At 35.2% G+C, this 16,440-nt stretch overlaps 1 protein-coding gene across 1 annotated transcript in view; it reads right to left on the bottom strand.

Moving 5' to 3' along the window:
* Positions 1-16,440, bottom strand: part of DOK6 (docking protein 6) — a 232,577-nt gene that overhangs the window by 26,916 nt on the left and 189,221 nt on the right. The gene's annotated exons all lie outside the window — the stretch shown is intronic.

Here is a 16,440-nt window from a genome sequence, read left to right as displayed (position 1 = left end):
ATAGTAAGCTTTGTCTGGTGGAGTATTTATGCTACCTTTTTTTTTTTTTTTTTTTTTTTTTTCAAGCAGTGATGTGGATGCACTTAAGCTGCCTCTCAAGTGATCACAGAATAGCATTTTGTCTGTAAGTCAGTTTGTTTTGCCAAGTTTACAAATTACGGCAGGGACTTTATTTGTAACCTTCAGAAACTGCTTTGTACATTATTTTGATGGCTTAGATGTTAGGTTTAAACATTAGAACCCTTTCTTACTTATTACCAGCTAACGGACTGAGAGCAAAGGAAACAGCTGATATTTATATTACAAAGTCATCTTTAATGAGAATCTCTAGTAGTGCACTGAAATCAGTTATCTTGATCATGCATTTTCAATTGTCAATTCCATTTCTGTCCCCCACTAATTTATCCTAAAGTCTGAAATTCATAGAAATGTCCACTTGTATTTGACAACTTCTGGTGGAGGTCACAAATGAAAATGGAATTTCCACCCAAAGTGAGGCCTGAGCTTATACTTCTCTTTTTCCATTTACAGAAAAACAGAGGACTTCTTAGGGGAAGAAACACATTTTCTGTCAGTGACATGTACCTTTTGGAATTCAGTGGTGATAATGACAATAAATATAGCTCCCAGAGCCCTCTAATTGTAGACTGTAGCTACAGACTATGCATTTGACAGTGAAGTGTAGCATGCCTTGACCTATAGAAAGCTAATTTGCTCCTTTTTGGAGAAATAGTGCATTTGTCTTGGTCTCATGACAAATGGAGAATGTACCCTGCCTTTGGGTAAATTCTAGCTGTGTCTGTTCCAAGCAGTTTCAGCCCTGCAAGCTCAATAATAAGACTGTGTCATAAAGCCAACTGTCTTCATCATAGTTATTCTATACTTCTGACCAAACCACACAGATGCTGATTACAGAGTATGATTTTATGACATTTATGGGTATAGTATATAATCTCACCGTAAGCTTAGTTTTTTAGAATGACAGAAATATCAATGGAGAAAAATATCACAGTGTTTCCTATATGGATATCTAAAGTGAACAACAGAAGTAGTCTACATAATATAAAGAAAAGGCTAAGCATTAAGATAAAATTTGCACTCAAATGAGTATCAGCATTCCTGCATTCATCTGTCTTTTCATATGAGTCTTTCATCACAGTATTTTTCCATTTCTCTTATAAAGAGCTGAATGTGCAATGACAGTTTTTTGCTATTGTCTTTGCCTGATTTGCTACACACAGTGACAGCCTTTGCTAACACAGTGAGCAGAATTACAATTCTATCATCTATTACATTTACATTAGAAGGAAAAATCAGAATACAGCACGTTGCATGTCTCAAAAGACAGTAAGGATATGTGTTAGAAGTTAACACTTTTCTTTAGATTTTTTTCTCTTTTATGCTAAGAAATTTCAATTGGAAATGATAATAATTTACATACTTAAGATGAAACGGATTAATAATTCAGGTATTCACTAAAATCTATGTGTGATCTAAGTCTTTGGGACTGATTACTGGTAAGGAAATTTGCTCACATACAGTTCCTCTTGTCTGAAGTCAGTGCTTCATCTTCTAGGCACGTTAAATGAAATCCAGAAAATAATAAAGTTGTTGTCACCAGAAAGTATGCAAACATAAAATGGAATACATCCTTTCAAAGAGCTGTCCAAAACTGATTTTGTTTATTGTTAAAAACAAGGTAAGGAACATGAATATAAAGAAGTGTGAAAATACCAAGTAAAATGCTATTTCTGAGTGTTCTAAAATGACAACTGACAAATAAAAAGACAGTGACACTGACATACGCCTAGCCAAATGCAGATGTAGAATCAAATTAGCTGGTGCATACAATGTGAAATATGCTATGAGCATATCCACATTACACACAAAAAAGAAGCAGTTTTCAACATTAAAAATAGCTTTGGGTAAACTTTCTTGCCACTTGTTAAATTAATTTTAATTGTAAAATAAATTAATGTAAAATTGTATCGACAAATTAAGTGTATAGATAGAAGATTGTCTTTATGGTGCTTTTTTCTTTAGTTGAAAAGACTTCACAAATGAATCTTAATTCTGAACTACTGATAGTATCTTCAATTTTGTTAAATTACACTGATTATACTTTTAAAAATATTTGAAAATATGTTATTATTTGTGGCCATTCTCTCATAACATAAAGTCAAAAAAGTAAAATCTGCCAAACAGTTTGTATGTTAGAATTTGCATTTAAATTACTAAATTACTGGAAGAAATCCAGTAACAAGTTTTGTTGTTGTTTGTTCTTTTTTTAATATGCAAAATTTTCTGTTAAAATTGAACTACTTCACTGTGTCTTTAAAAAGCTCACTGCTCCTTTTATTTATCCTTGGATAAACATCTACATTATATGCATGTCATAGAACCACAGAACCATAGAATAGTTTGGGTTGGAAGGGACCTTTAAGATCACCTAGTCCCGATCCCCTGCTACAGGCAGTGACACCTCTCAGTAGACCAGGTTGCTCAAAGCCCTGTTCCATCCTGGCCTTGAATGCCTTCAGGAAGGGGGCATCCACAACCTCTCTGGGCAAGCTGTTCCAGTGTCTGGAACAGTAACATGCAAAAAGTAGGTAATATTTAGATAATGTACATTTCCAGTCTTTTCTTTCCTATAAGCCACAATTACAACTTTCAGAACACATTTTCTATTTTTGTTATGACTTTGTTTTGTAGAATTGTTAATTTAGATTTCATATGTTTCAGTACAGAGGTACTGTGCTTTTTGAAGCATTATATATACAGATAGATTTGTCAGATAAAATGTGAAATCATTGCTCTTGCCAGAAGGCAGAACATACATTTCTTCTGTTCTTTCCTACCCTGGAAAAGGCTATGTATTATTGTCACTACAGTCCTTTTATTAACATTCTAGGGCAGAGAACCAAATGTTTCCTTTTTTTTTTTTTTTAAAAAAAAAAAAAAGATTAACTGTAAAATGTAACCTCATCTTCTCATTCCCTTCCTGTTTTCAGTAGGACTACAAAGGCCTACTGCTTCCTCTAGGTCAAGTAAATGATAGACTATACAGCCCTGTGACTGTTTGCTCAAAACATAAATATGCTCATTGCAAGTAGCTGTAAGATAAGCCATGGATACAATGTACAGTTTCTAAGCAATTAGTAACCAAAAAAGAAAAGAACATAATGCATTTCCTCTTTCAACTTGGATTCTCAGGCACAGATCTGAACAAACTCTCCATCTGTGAAAATACAGAAGCTATTAAAAAGAAGTTTAAATCTTGGCACGCAGCTTCTTTGGTGGGAGGGACCCAATATAATACTGATTATTCAAATTTTTGCATGTTCTCAAAGACATCCTCCCACTCCCACCTCCCTTTCCTCCCCACCCTGAATAACTCTCCTACTTTCTGTCTACTCTTGGCTTCTTGAATCAACTCAGATTTTCAAATAAAATGATGAATATATCATAGAAATTGTTTATTAAAAAAAAATAGAATTTTCAAATGGTTCAGATTTCAATGGACATTGTATAATAAAAAGCACAGAAATATGTATCTGGAACTATTCACATTTCTTTTTGAAACCTTTGCCTTGACACCTCGTCTCAAGGAGTGAGAGTGTTTTTGTACGATTTAAAATACTTTCCATACCAACACTACCCTCCTGGTTGGTGGGAACTTCAGGAACTTAAATTACTGCTTTCACAAGAATCACACACAGTGAACAGAGGGAGTCACGCCTTCAGCTTTTATTAGGAGCTGTAATCATATCATTATCAGCATTGACTTCTATTTAGGGACTTAAATCTTCTAGTGGCCTAAGGGAACACATGTACCTGCTGTAATATTAAGGAAATAATCATCTTCATCTGAAGAACAAAATTGATTGATTTAGAGCCATTTTAATATTGGACTGGTTTAGAGCCAGGGTCCAAGAATGTTCTGTACCTAAATGTGAGCATTATCTCTTGCATCCATGTTGGTGATCTAGTTTTGAACACTGACCTGAACCCCACAGTCGCAACAGCCAAGAGAGAAATTCAAAAAGATTTAGGTCATTGTTCCATACTAATTAACATCAGTAAAGCATAGATGCATGATTTGGTCACAGAGATTGAAACTAGATCAAGTCTTAGAACATGATCTTATTTACGTAAAAAATTTAAGTAAAAACACAGATCGTTTATGCTAGCCATATGCCTTAACACTGGCACAATACCAGCAACAGGAGATGAGACAGCATCATATTTGATATAAAGTTCAAGTGATATCTAGTTTGGCATGTAGCTTGTGTGCACAAAGCTACCTATCAAAATATTTTGAACAATTCTGAATCACATAGCCATGGCATTTCTTAACAAACAGCAGGCACTATCAAGCTGGATTTATTGTCTTGTCAAATCACAGTCATATTCCATGCATCAAAAGGATCATGAACAAACAAGGCAACAATTTAATCAAAATAGTGTTACCACTTATAATAATTCATATGTCTATATTTTACACCAACATCTATGCAAAGATTCTTCCCCTATTAAAAATGAGCAAACAAACAAACCAACTGTAAATATCTTTCTTTAGATTAGCACCAGAAGGTATGAGGTCTTTCAATATAACAGTACCCAGCAATATGACTGCACAGAATGGCCTGGGTTGGAATGGACCTTAAAGATTATCTCATTCCAACATCCTGCCACTCTGAGTAAAAACTTTCTGACTAATATCTAAGGTAATCCTTCCCTTTTTTATTTCAAAACCATTCCCCTTTTCTATGAGACCACTACAGGATCACGCAAAAAGTTGTTTTCGCTCCTGCTTATAAGTTCCCTTTACATACTGAAGAGTACTTGAGTACTGCAGTGAGGTCTCCTGAGAGCCTTCTCTTCTTCAGGCTGAAGAAACTTCGTAGGAGAAGTGCTCTAGCTTTCTGATCATCTGCATGGCCCTGCTCTGGACTGCTTCAGCAGCTCGAAGTCTTTCTTGAGCTGGTGGCTCCAGACCTGAATGCATTACTCAAGCTGGGGTCTTGTGAGAATAGAGAAGAGAGGAACAGTCACCTCCCTTGTCCTACTGGCCCTCTTTTGATGCAGCCCAGGACACAGTTGACTTTCTGGGTAGCAAGCACACATGTCAGACTTTCTGTCCATCAAGTCCCCAGGTCCTTCTCCACAGGGCTGCTCTCAGTGAGCTCTCCTAGACTGGAAGACTCATATGTATCATACATATGTATGTATGTATGTATGTATCTGGGATTGTCCCAATCCAAGCGCAATATCTTGCACTTGGTCTGGTTAGGTTCACATGGGCCTGCTTTTCAAGCCTCTCCAGGTTCCCCTGGATGACATCTCTTCCCTCTATTGTAACAACTACAACACTCAGCTGGGGAATAGAGAGCTCTTTTTGCTCCCAAAAAGGAATCATTACAGAGATGCCAGCTCCTTTCCATTATTTTGTCCCTAAGTTAGTTTCCCAGGTAATCTCATCCAATAATTCCTTAAACACTTGGAATTTTGTTCTTCTGAAGTTTAGTGTCCTGAGTCCACTCTTTGCAAGGTCCATCACAAACGCAACCTGAGCAGAGTTGCTATAGCTCAGACTGCTTCTGATATTAACCTCTTTAATGAGCTCCTCTGCAATGGTGAGCATGAGGTCCAGTAACACTGCACCTCTGGTTCCAATATGTGGGCCTGGAAGTTATCTTCAATGGTCTCCAGGAATCTCCTGGATGGCTGGCAGCTTACCATGTGGCTTTCCCAGCAACAGGTAGTTGAAATCCCCCATCAGGATAGGAGTCTTAACATTATGATGCTTCTTGTAGTTGAAACAAAAAGGCCTATCAACAGGCTCCCTTTGATCAGGCAGCTTGCATTAAGACCCCAACTAACAGACACTCTTCATTGGTCTGGTCCCTAATTTTAACCCATAAGTTCTCAGCCTGATCATGTTTGTTTTTAGAGGTAGCTCTTCAAAATCTCTCACTTCTTAACATAAACAGTAACTCCTACATCCTGCCTATCCCTTCTTAAAAGCTTGTAGCACTAGAGTATAGGATTCCAGTCGTGATTCGTTCTATCATGTCTCCTTGACAGCAATTAATTCATATTTTTCTACCTGTGCTGTGGATTCCACTTCCTCCTGATTATTTCCCATGCTGCATGCATTGGTGTAGTGGCACTTCAATTGGAATGTCAGACATGTTGACTGCTTGGAGGAGCCTTCCCAAGGTAGACTTTCTTCTCTCCCCTTCACTTTATTCTTCAGTGGTCATAGCAAATATGACAACCCTGAACTGCTTATTACCTTACAAAAAACTACTGTCAAAAGCATCTGCATTACAATCTAATGATGCAATATTGCAATAGCCATTACGCTTTCATTGTCACTATCCAGATCAGAAAACAGTTCTTTTTGTGCCTAACGTGGCTGTCATTAGGAAAGAGGCTTCTGGCTATCCTGGGGCACTAAGCATGTCTAATATATTTTCTAGAGACAATGCATTTAGTACACAGAAAATACTTACCAGGGATATAATTTTGAACATAATGCCAACATTAAAAAATAAAGAAATAGGTTGGCATACAAAACAAAGATCATATCCATCTATAAAGTAAAGGAATCCTTAGACATACCAGAAAGATTTTAAAGTGAAAAAAATATTTTTAGCATTTTATAATGGTAACTATTAACAAATGCATTTATGATAGTACATACTGCAAGAACACAAAACTAACACATAAAGGACAACTAACTGTGATAAAATAAACATATTTCTGATATATTATTCAGAATAAGAATACAGATCTCTTCACCAAACAAAGTAGGAGGTGCCTTCAGTAGAACTAAGCTAATCTATAACTGTCTTGTTTCTAGCACTCTTTAGGTTCTGTTACATAACCTGGAACATTGAACCTAACTGTCACCAACTATTTGCGTTTCATAGACATTTTATGAAAAGTGAAAACAATGTTACATAGAAAAGTGATTTTAAGAGGAACATAATGTAGAATGGGCACTCATAAAGGACAGAAATATCTTTCAATGAAGGTGTAAGAAGAACTACAATGTACTGTATGTGGCCATTTGTTTTATGTCTATGAAATTTGATAAATGTATATGAAAATATGGTAGATATTATGGCTTTCTGTTTAATTCCAATCTTTACAAAATTGTACTTTTTATCTAACAGACACTTCTGAAAAGAAAAAAACCTGGATGTGGGTTGGATTCGAGGTTGCAGCTATTAAGAACTAAATAAATAATATGCAAGACATGCATATGTGAGATATGCATAACTTGACATATTTTAGATGTAGAGTTTAGAAGAAATTAGACACCGAAAGAACATTTGAGTTCTAATACAACCTCTAAAAGTAATGAATGAAAATTTTCATGTTGTAATGATCATTTTATAATAAGTTTTATCTTAACACATGTTATAATAAGGTTTGTTTTAATATGTGGATCTTATCTACATTCATGTATTTCATGCAAGCAGCAAGCCAGGACTCATGGATCTAGCTCTAGAGGTCCTGCTGTAAAAGAGCTGCTCTTAGGGGGATAAGGGCATCATCACTCCAATACTGTTGAGGCTGAATATTGCTTTATCTATATATTAACTTATACTGCAATATTATGGGTGTTGAGGTAATTTCATGCCATGCAAAGAAGATTTCATCAGACAATTTCCACAGTTGCAGTGTCATTCTTAGTTTACTTCTTTTGTCTAATCACATTTGCAATGTAATGAAATTTTAAAAAGGGATCTCTTTCACATAGCAAATGTACAGGTATTTTATCATATAAAGTAAAACTATATTTCCTTGTTAAAACCTCACACAGATCCATGGCCATCAAAATAAAGATTAACTTCAATCAAAAAGGCTCAAAATAATCACACAGGTCACTGCAGAAATGAGCAAAAGCATTCATGCTACAATGAACTTTGGACATGACTTATGGGGAAAGGTTTTCATCCTCTATAGGTGAGCAGAGATCTTTTTCACAGAGCAAGGATAACTTGCAACAGCTGAGGACAAATGCTTTAACAGAATATTAACTTCTCTTTCTTGTTTAGTTATGAAGGTCTTCTCTTGCATGGCTTTAAATATTTAGATAAGGAAAATGAGTAAGCATCTAATATTCATAGCAATGATACCATTCAAATTTTCTATACATTTCCTTTTTTCACAGTAGTTGCATAGTAACATAATATCATTCATGTCCCTGGCAATATACCTGATTTACTGCAGCATAAGCTAAAAAACAGTCACACCTTGAAGATAACAGCTTAAATTGTCTCCCTCCTTGGTATTTTATTACACAATAAACACCATTTCAAAATTTATGGCTCATTCCTACAGTTCAGTACAAGGTTTGAAGTACAACTAGGTAATAAGAGTATGTGAAGAGGCATCTTGGGCCTTTCTTTATATTTCCTCAGTTCTAAAATACCTTGAGGCTGGCCAATCCACAAGCATAAATGCTAGTCAGCAAATTAAGTAGCAATAAAGAAGCTCAAGAAAAAAACCTTTTTTCTTTTACTGAATGAATACAAGAAGATGAACAGTCTAGAAACTATGAGAATTTTGCAGCCACCGCCACTGAGAAGATACCTTCTTACAGCTGCACTACAGAGTAAAAATCAGTTATAGGTGCATTCAAAACTGTGTATATTATTCCTGAAAAATCATGCTCTGGTACACATAATGGTCAGTATTTGCCATCCTCTGCCCCCCTGCAGTTACTTGTTGAAAACACGCTGCCTTAATTAATATACGGCAACAGTTAAGGAAGAAAACATGACTCTTCAGAAACAGATTCATAGAAAAGCACTACAACAGACTAACACTTAAACGAAAATGCACGTACTTGATCAGAGGAAAGTGTTTCTATAAGAGGCATGAAAGGGATAAAAAACTGCTGAGCTATTTCTCAGAATTAAATACCTGCTCTGATGAATGGAGAATAATGAGATAGTTGACAAGTCTGAATGAAAAACATTTCCATTTTCTAACCCAAACAGGTTATCTCTTCCATCATAAAATGCTTGTGACATCAAATATTCAGTAACGATAGAGTACCATCTCACAAGCAGAAGCCTTGCAAAACTGCTGAGACACCCTGGAACAATCTAACAGTAATAATGGATGAAAACAAAGGGCCAGTCTGTCAACAATCATTCAATCAAACTGATGCTTTATTTATAACAATATCAGTGAGAACAGCCTTTTTCAAGTTAAAGTTTAAGCTCCAACATTTAACATAAGCAGACTGTGGACCCTACTTTTAGCAAGAACATTGCTTGGAAATACTTCTGAAAGCTGCTGAACAAAAAAACACCTGGTACCACTTAGAGCTTCATCTCTGCAGACTGTAGCTAGGATAAATATGGTTTTATCATGCACTGCTCTGCTATATCATGCTGAATGTTTAGTCATAAGTAGGGAAGGATATGCCTTCAATAAATAGTGTAAAAATCCTAAATCACTAAGCAGGTAACTCTACCCTTCTTCCCTTTTCCACCAAGTCCTTTCTCTTTTCTCTCTCTTACAGTTCAGTAATACATTCTCCTTTATTCCATAAAGCTTTATAGACTAATATTTCATCTATGCTTAAAGTCAGAGCAATAAAATTCTTTCCCAAAAGGCACCTTCATAGAATTTGGAAGGATAAACAAATATCTAGCAGCTAAACAGCAAACTTACTTCTAGTACTCAAACATGGATTTGGAAGACTTGTTTCAGAAAGGATGAAAAACTTTCACTTTGGTGAAATCTTGTTAACTCTGCACTGGGAAGAAATTCATATTATAATTCACAGTTCTTACTTCTGTGAAAATAATCTTAGTATCTTACAATGTATCATTCAGATCAAATAAAAAGTTGGCAGGGTACAAGCATTCACCAAGATGCGAAGGCTTTTTTGAACAGAGAATGAAAGATGTTCTAAGCTTTTAATTATTATTTAACATTCCTCTTTTTTACCCCACTTCTGAATAATGCTATGATTTTTTAATCAGCTAAAATTCATTGTGGAGCTACAGAGAACATATTCTTATGGATTGAATAAATTGACCATGCTGTGTATGGTGTCTGTTTAGCTTAAATTAGTATAATTGTGAAAATAGTCTGTATTAGTAGACTCTGTGTCATTTACTACAAATATTGCTACCATAATATTGTTGCAGATTAAAAAAGCGGGATAGATGTGATAGACAATATCAAAGAAACTTCATGCATTTGACATTTTATGATACTCTTTCTGCAATAAATGTATTGCAAAGCTCATAATAAGCAATTAATAGGCAGTTAGGTCATTATTTTGTCACTTCAGACAAGGTGTTATATAGATATTTATAAGATGTCACTTTATATAATAAACATTGGAATGAGAAACAGAAGGAGTTGTAATTTCCCTCCACTTAAGGCAGAACACAATCAAAGGTATTTGACATCTTGTGCTTGGCTTCTATTCTCATTACTGCAGGCAAAGATGATGTTATTAACATTCCCCCACTCTTCCAATTATGCACTCTGTTTTCAAAACCTACACCATTTCTAAATTATAACAATTTTTGTGAACATGTTCTATAGAAATGTCAATATCAATCATTTTACATTATTTGAAATAATTACTGAAAGAAAAAGAAGTGTTAACACAGGCAAACAGGCACTAAAGAAAATACATATTTTTGCTCAGGAATATTTTCACAGCTATGCTGGGTTGAGTTTTGTTTTTTTCCTTTTTTAAGGTGATTAATGCACTCATGATTTTGAGTAATATTTGAGTAGAAAATATGTCTTTTCAGCATAGAAATAATTCAATTTATTTAAAATTACAAAAATGAACTATTAAGCCTACCGACAATCTTCTTGATAGTGACTGTAATGACATACTTAACACAAAGTATCCTATCTAGAGACGTTTGGATTTATCACTGAAAAGATTTAATGGAAAATGTAGTTTTCACAAAATTGACCTTTGCAAAATAATTTGTTTTTCTCTTCAGAACAGCAGTTACTCGTTTTCGCTCAGACAGTCCTCTGCCAGCTGATGATTAGCGTCCATGGAGCTGGCTACATCGGTTCTCCCACAGCACACGTTCTTTCTTTGAACAACAGATCTCAAGTACAACACAGGTTCTTGAATTTTATCAGAAAACAGACAGATCAAATCACAGTAGCAGCCCATCTTCAGTCAGTAACACGTATGTAGTCTTAAGCTAACTCAGGCTGACGCTTTCTGGGTTTGATTAATAAAAGCTAGGGTCAAAGCTTAATCTGCTACTCATACTGAATGAGAAGCTACTTTTATTAATGAAATCATTAACCTATGATATAAAAAATAATTAATAGGTAAGAATTTTTGTAGCCAGTATTGAAAATTTCACATTTGTTGTTTATCCTTTTATTTTATTTATTTATTATTATTATTATTTTAGAAGAGGCAATTATCCAATATTTAACTGTTCTTTGAACACCGTTCAGGATTTCAGCTGCAACCTCAGAGTACAGTGCACCTCCTAGTGAAGTACAAACAGCCTCATTACCTTTTTTGACTTTCACCTCTGTTTTTTCATGGCTTCTAACTGTAAGAACCTCTTAGCAACCATTTATCAGAACTAATACTCTTTTGAGTTTGACTGTAATGCTCATAACTAGTAACAGCAATTACTGTTAGACAAAATAAGGTCCTTCTTCACTAGTTTCTGAGTAGGACATTTCTCATTTCCAGCATGCCATTTTAAAATCAGCTTAGTGGTGCACTGTTTTGCACAGAACTTCAAAGTTCACAAGAAAAGTATCTACAGCATAAGACATAAGAAGCTATATAATGCAATCATATTAAATAATGTAGCTCTAACGCAGTCTCTACTCAGTATTTTCTTCAGCTGTCTTTTATTCATATTTCAAATTTTATAGGCTTCATTTACTAATGTGAAAGTCCTGATGAGATTCAGCAAAGGAAATGGGAAGGTGGCAGGCTATAAACCATTTTAGCTGCTGGTAGATGCTTAGTGAAACATTAAGGAATGATCAGACATACTCTAACAGTTTATATCATTCACATTATTCTAGTATTGAGATTAGATAAGGAAATGAATTCTGTACTCTGTTTCTGGGTATTTGAACAAACAATGGAAATGTCAAAATGATGAATGCCCTTCAATTCATTTTACATACTTTAATTTATGGAAAACTACAGAAGACCACATAGGAATTTCCTGCAGGATTAGCCTAAAGAGGGTTGAACAGGATGATTCAAACTCTCCTAAGTACGTAGCAACTCAAATATTCTCTTATTATTTTTAGCCTTATATCAGTCTTTCTACCTTGAAAATGCTGCAGACTTCCATAGCTGAAAGAAATTGCGTGTCTGGCTGTCTCTCTTTGAAACTTAAAGCCTTTTAGCTGAGCAGGTTAACTCTATATGTTGTTAAAATGTATTCAGAAAAAGAGAAGAGTGAGCTGTCTTCTATCAAGCCAAAAGACAAGGAAAAATGTAGGTCTGATTTCTAAGGATATTAGCATTAATGAGGAAGCAGGGGTTCTTTTCCTTTTGTTTTGTGAAAGCAGATTTATTTTCTTGAATCTTTAGTGTGAAGTACTAAAATCAACACCAAAATTCCTACAGAGAGGCTAGTTTTTATTTCCCTGTGATTTTGTTTTTGACACATGCTTACAAGATTAGGTGATGCTTCTGGCATAAGTCCTGTCTCACTGAAGGCCATATTTTTATTTCTTCACATTCCACTTCCACATTACCTTTAAAAATATAAGACATTTAGCAAGAATCTAAGTGCTATTTAATGACCCTGTTATGTGTTTAGAGCAGAATTTGATAAGCATTTGTGATAAGCAACTTACTGTAGAAAAGAAAGCATTACTGTTCTCTTCAATGGGAAAACATGTAAGGTGTTACAGGTATAATTCTTATACATATTCATTCATATGAACGATCGCATAGAAACAAGTATGATTCTGTATGTGGAAAGGTATTCATCACTTTGAGTATGGAAAAACACAGTCCAAATAAAGAATATAAACCTCAAACACAACAAAAGTGACTGAAAGCAACTCTTTAGTTTGAATTTCTTAGAGAAAGGCCAGCTGTAATTGGACTTTATGAATACAATTTCCAAAGGATTTTTCATAACTACATTACAAAATCTAATGCAGGTTCCTACACCAAAATTTTACTTGGCCTAATTTGTTTAATAATATCTAAAGCGACTGTATTTAAAATCTGCACTGTCTAAACTCTGTGGAGCAAGAACCACTGTAAGGTGGAATAATACAAAAAGGATGGTGATAGATATCCAAAGGTAATACGTCGGAAAAACTCACTAACATGGATGCCTTCAGTCTGGCTGGAAAATGCTGGAGCTGGCTATCTGATCTCCACAAAGGAGCAATCTCAAAGAAATACTGCCTTAGTGGTGGTCAACCCTTAAATGAGGTCTAGAAGAGGTGAAGTCAAGCTCTACCCCTTCTGGAAGCACATCCGAATTACCCTCACATGTGCTCCCACAGCTGACCTGACACTTGCCTCAGCTGATTAATCAGAGGTTCAGGCTGTGATTACCAGTTTCCCATACAACCACAAAAGTAAGCTTTATGCAGCTGAATAATCTATCTGCAATTCCTTTTCATTCTAAGCACTATTAAACACCCAAATGAAAGGTTTTAAAACATACCAAAATTTAATGCTATTATTTGTTGTTTAAAAACACATTCTCTTCAGTTATCATTTTTATATCTTGTGAAACAGCAATAAATCATTTTCCAGATAATAAAAATCATCAGTGAGTTGTTATAAGGGTAGATGCTGTGTATTTTGGTGGTTTATTTATTTATTTCCATTAAGTGAAATCATTCTAAGCCAGAGGTTTAGAATGAAATTTGGCTTTAAAAATGTTATGGTGTTTTTGTGTGGAAGAAAATTCCTCATGCAACAGTGGGTTTGCCAGATGCCCAGTGATCCATCAGGCAGCAAGGACAGCCAATGCATGGCACCGTGAGAAAGTGACTTCTAGTCAATGAGGGCCCACCACAACACATATGCAGTGGCTGCAAATCATGTATGGAAGCTCTAACAGACCTGCAGCATTATACTGTAGAAGCTTAAGTGAATACTGGAGGTGATAATGCTACCACTGGGAAAAGCCAACCCTTAACTTGTTCCTGTATGTAAAATTAACTAGACAACTAAATTACCACTTTTATCGTAGAAGTGCAATCAAGAACTGAAAGGGTGCAATGACGACCAAATGGAAGAAAAGCTATATAAAAAGAAACCAGCCCACAGCATTTTAAGATATTTTGTGCAGGCTGTGTTCCTTTAACAGTATTATTCGGTGCTTTAATCTTTTCAGATCCTGAAAGGTTTTCATGGGTAGATGAAGGATTATAAACCCAGAATCCATCTACTGAATTGCCTTTTCTCATCTGAAATACAGCCCCGAAAAAAACCCCACAAGTCCCTCATCCTGCCCCTTCTCATTGTACAGCATATTTATTATCAAATCAACTTAAACTACTAATTAAGTTAAATTTGACTGCTAAATACCTCCTGAAGAGCCAATTTATCCAAGGTAGTATGAGCTCATATTCATTTCTCCTTATATATCACCAGCTGTTATTAATTAAATTCTAGTCACTTCAAACTGCAAATCTGAATGAATTGCCACTAGGCAAACACTTCTGCACTGTATGTAACAGTGTGTTTGGATGCTACTTTACTGTAATCAATAGTAATCTGGATATAAGTAGACATGGTGATAGTTATATCATTTTAGAATTTGGAAAACGAGAGGAAAGTGAAATGTTCACATTTCTTGAACGCAAAAAGCTCTGCCATAAATACAGACAGTGCTGAACTGAATTTGATGGATTATTCTCTAAAGAAAAAGCCTTGTCTCTGATGGGGGCAATATACCTTTTCAAGCTCAGAGAAGATCAGAGCAGCAGCAAGTGATTTTTCCCTCTGCAACAACTCCTCTCACCTGTCTGTTGTGGTAGGGTGAGAGTTGGAGTGATGCTTGCAATCTGCTTCCTCACTACCCACCTTCCACCCACATGTGTGAAGCATCTGCAGGCTGATGTTTCGGCAATCAGTAGGTCTCTGCTCCCTTAAGCTTCTGCACAATATACTGCATTTCATTAGTCATAAGCCTTGCATCAGAAAGTCCAAAGAGATCTTCATTACATATAAATGAATAATAATATTGCCTATTGAAGTCTTGCAATTGGAGGCAAACAAAATAGCCCTCTTGATATATTTCTTAGCCACTGATAGAACTCGATTTATCACTCCTGAAACCTACTATGCCTTCTCAAATTTCAGCCAGTACATGTAAGAGGAATGAAAATCTTATGTTCTGAAATATTTATTTGTCCCATGTTTCAGGGAAAGTGTGAACAAAATCTGTCTGCTTCTAAAAAAGCAGAATTCTTACATTTTTCGTAACACACTTCCAATATGTTACCTCCTGCTGAGCCAGTTGGTATGCATACTGAGTGAGCATTCAATGTATGAACTTTTGCTTTCCTTTAAATTGTACTGAATTACAAAGGCCATTTATGAGAAACAAAAGATGCAGCAAAGAACAAACAATGCTCAATTCTCTCACTTCATGGATGTCATAACAATTATTATTTTTTCTCCAAAGGAAGTGCTCAATAGGAACATAAGGAGTCCTAACACCTTGACAACTGACTTTTTTCTTTTTGGCATTGTTATTGTCTTCATAAACGATAACATTATATAATGAATGCTTTTAAGGTCATCTACTAGCTCAACTTTTTTTTCACAACCAACTTCTGAAAGGTTTGTTCATTTTTTCATTAATGTAACTTAACTGTAAGTCCGTAACAATGATTAGAGCTTCATTTTGTCCTCGTTCGATGAGGGCTGAGGAAAAATAAATGCTGTACCCTTTAATGAGTCATCTATTGAATTCACAGCTCACCTGCTGATTTTAATTTATGTGATAATTTACAAAACAAAACACTTCATGGCTTTCATCTATATACTGCATGAAAGCATGTAATACGTTTTGTTGGACTTGGTACTGTGGTTTGTGAGCAGTTTCTAGCTTCCTATCTAAATGTAAATTGCTTATGCAAACAGCTTATTGAAAGGAAAGTGAAATGAAATCCTTAAGCTCTTGATTAAGGAATATGTTTGTTATAGTTTTTCTTTTTTAAAAAAAGTGAAAACAATACCATTAATTACTGTCTATATTTTAAATGTATCATAATTTCAATTTCCTAAAAGATACAAATTAATTTCAGCTTGAGAGCAGTGAATCCTCCTCCTCCCCAAGTCAGTTAATTATAAAATTTAAAGTCATAAGTAAAAAGCTTAGAATCCACGTATATGAAGGGGATTTGGACACTGAAAAGTATGATAGGTATATGCTGCAGGTTTGTAAGTCAGTC

This window comes from Excalfactoria chinensis, chromosome 2 (assembly GCF_039878825.1).
Source record: "Excalfactoria chinensis isolate bCotChi1 chromosome 2, bCotChi1.hap2, whole genome shotgun sequence".
In the NCBI taxonomy this organism is placed as follows: Eukaryota; Metazoa; Chordata; class Aves; order Galliformes; family Phasianidae; genus Excalfactoria; species Excalfactoria chinensis.
The sequence above is the reverse complement of the archived record's forward strand: the minus strand, read 5'-3'. Positions and strand labels throughout refer to the sequence as shown.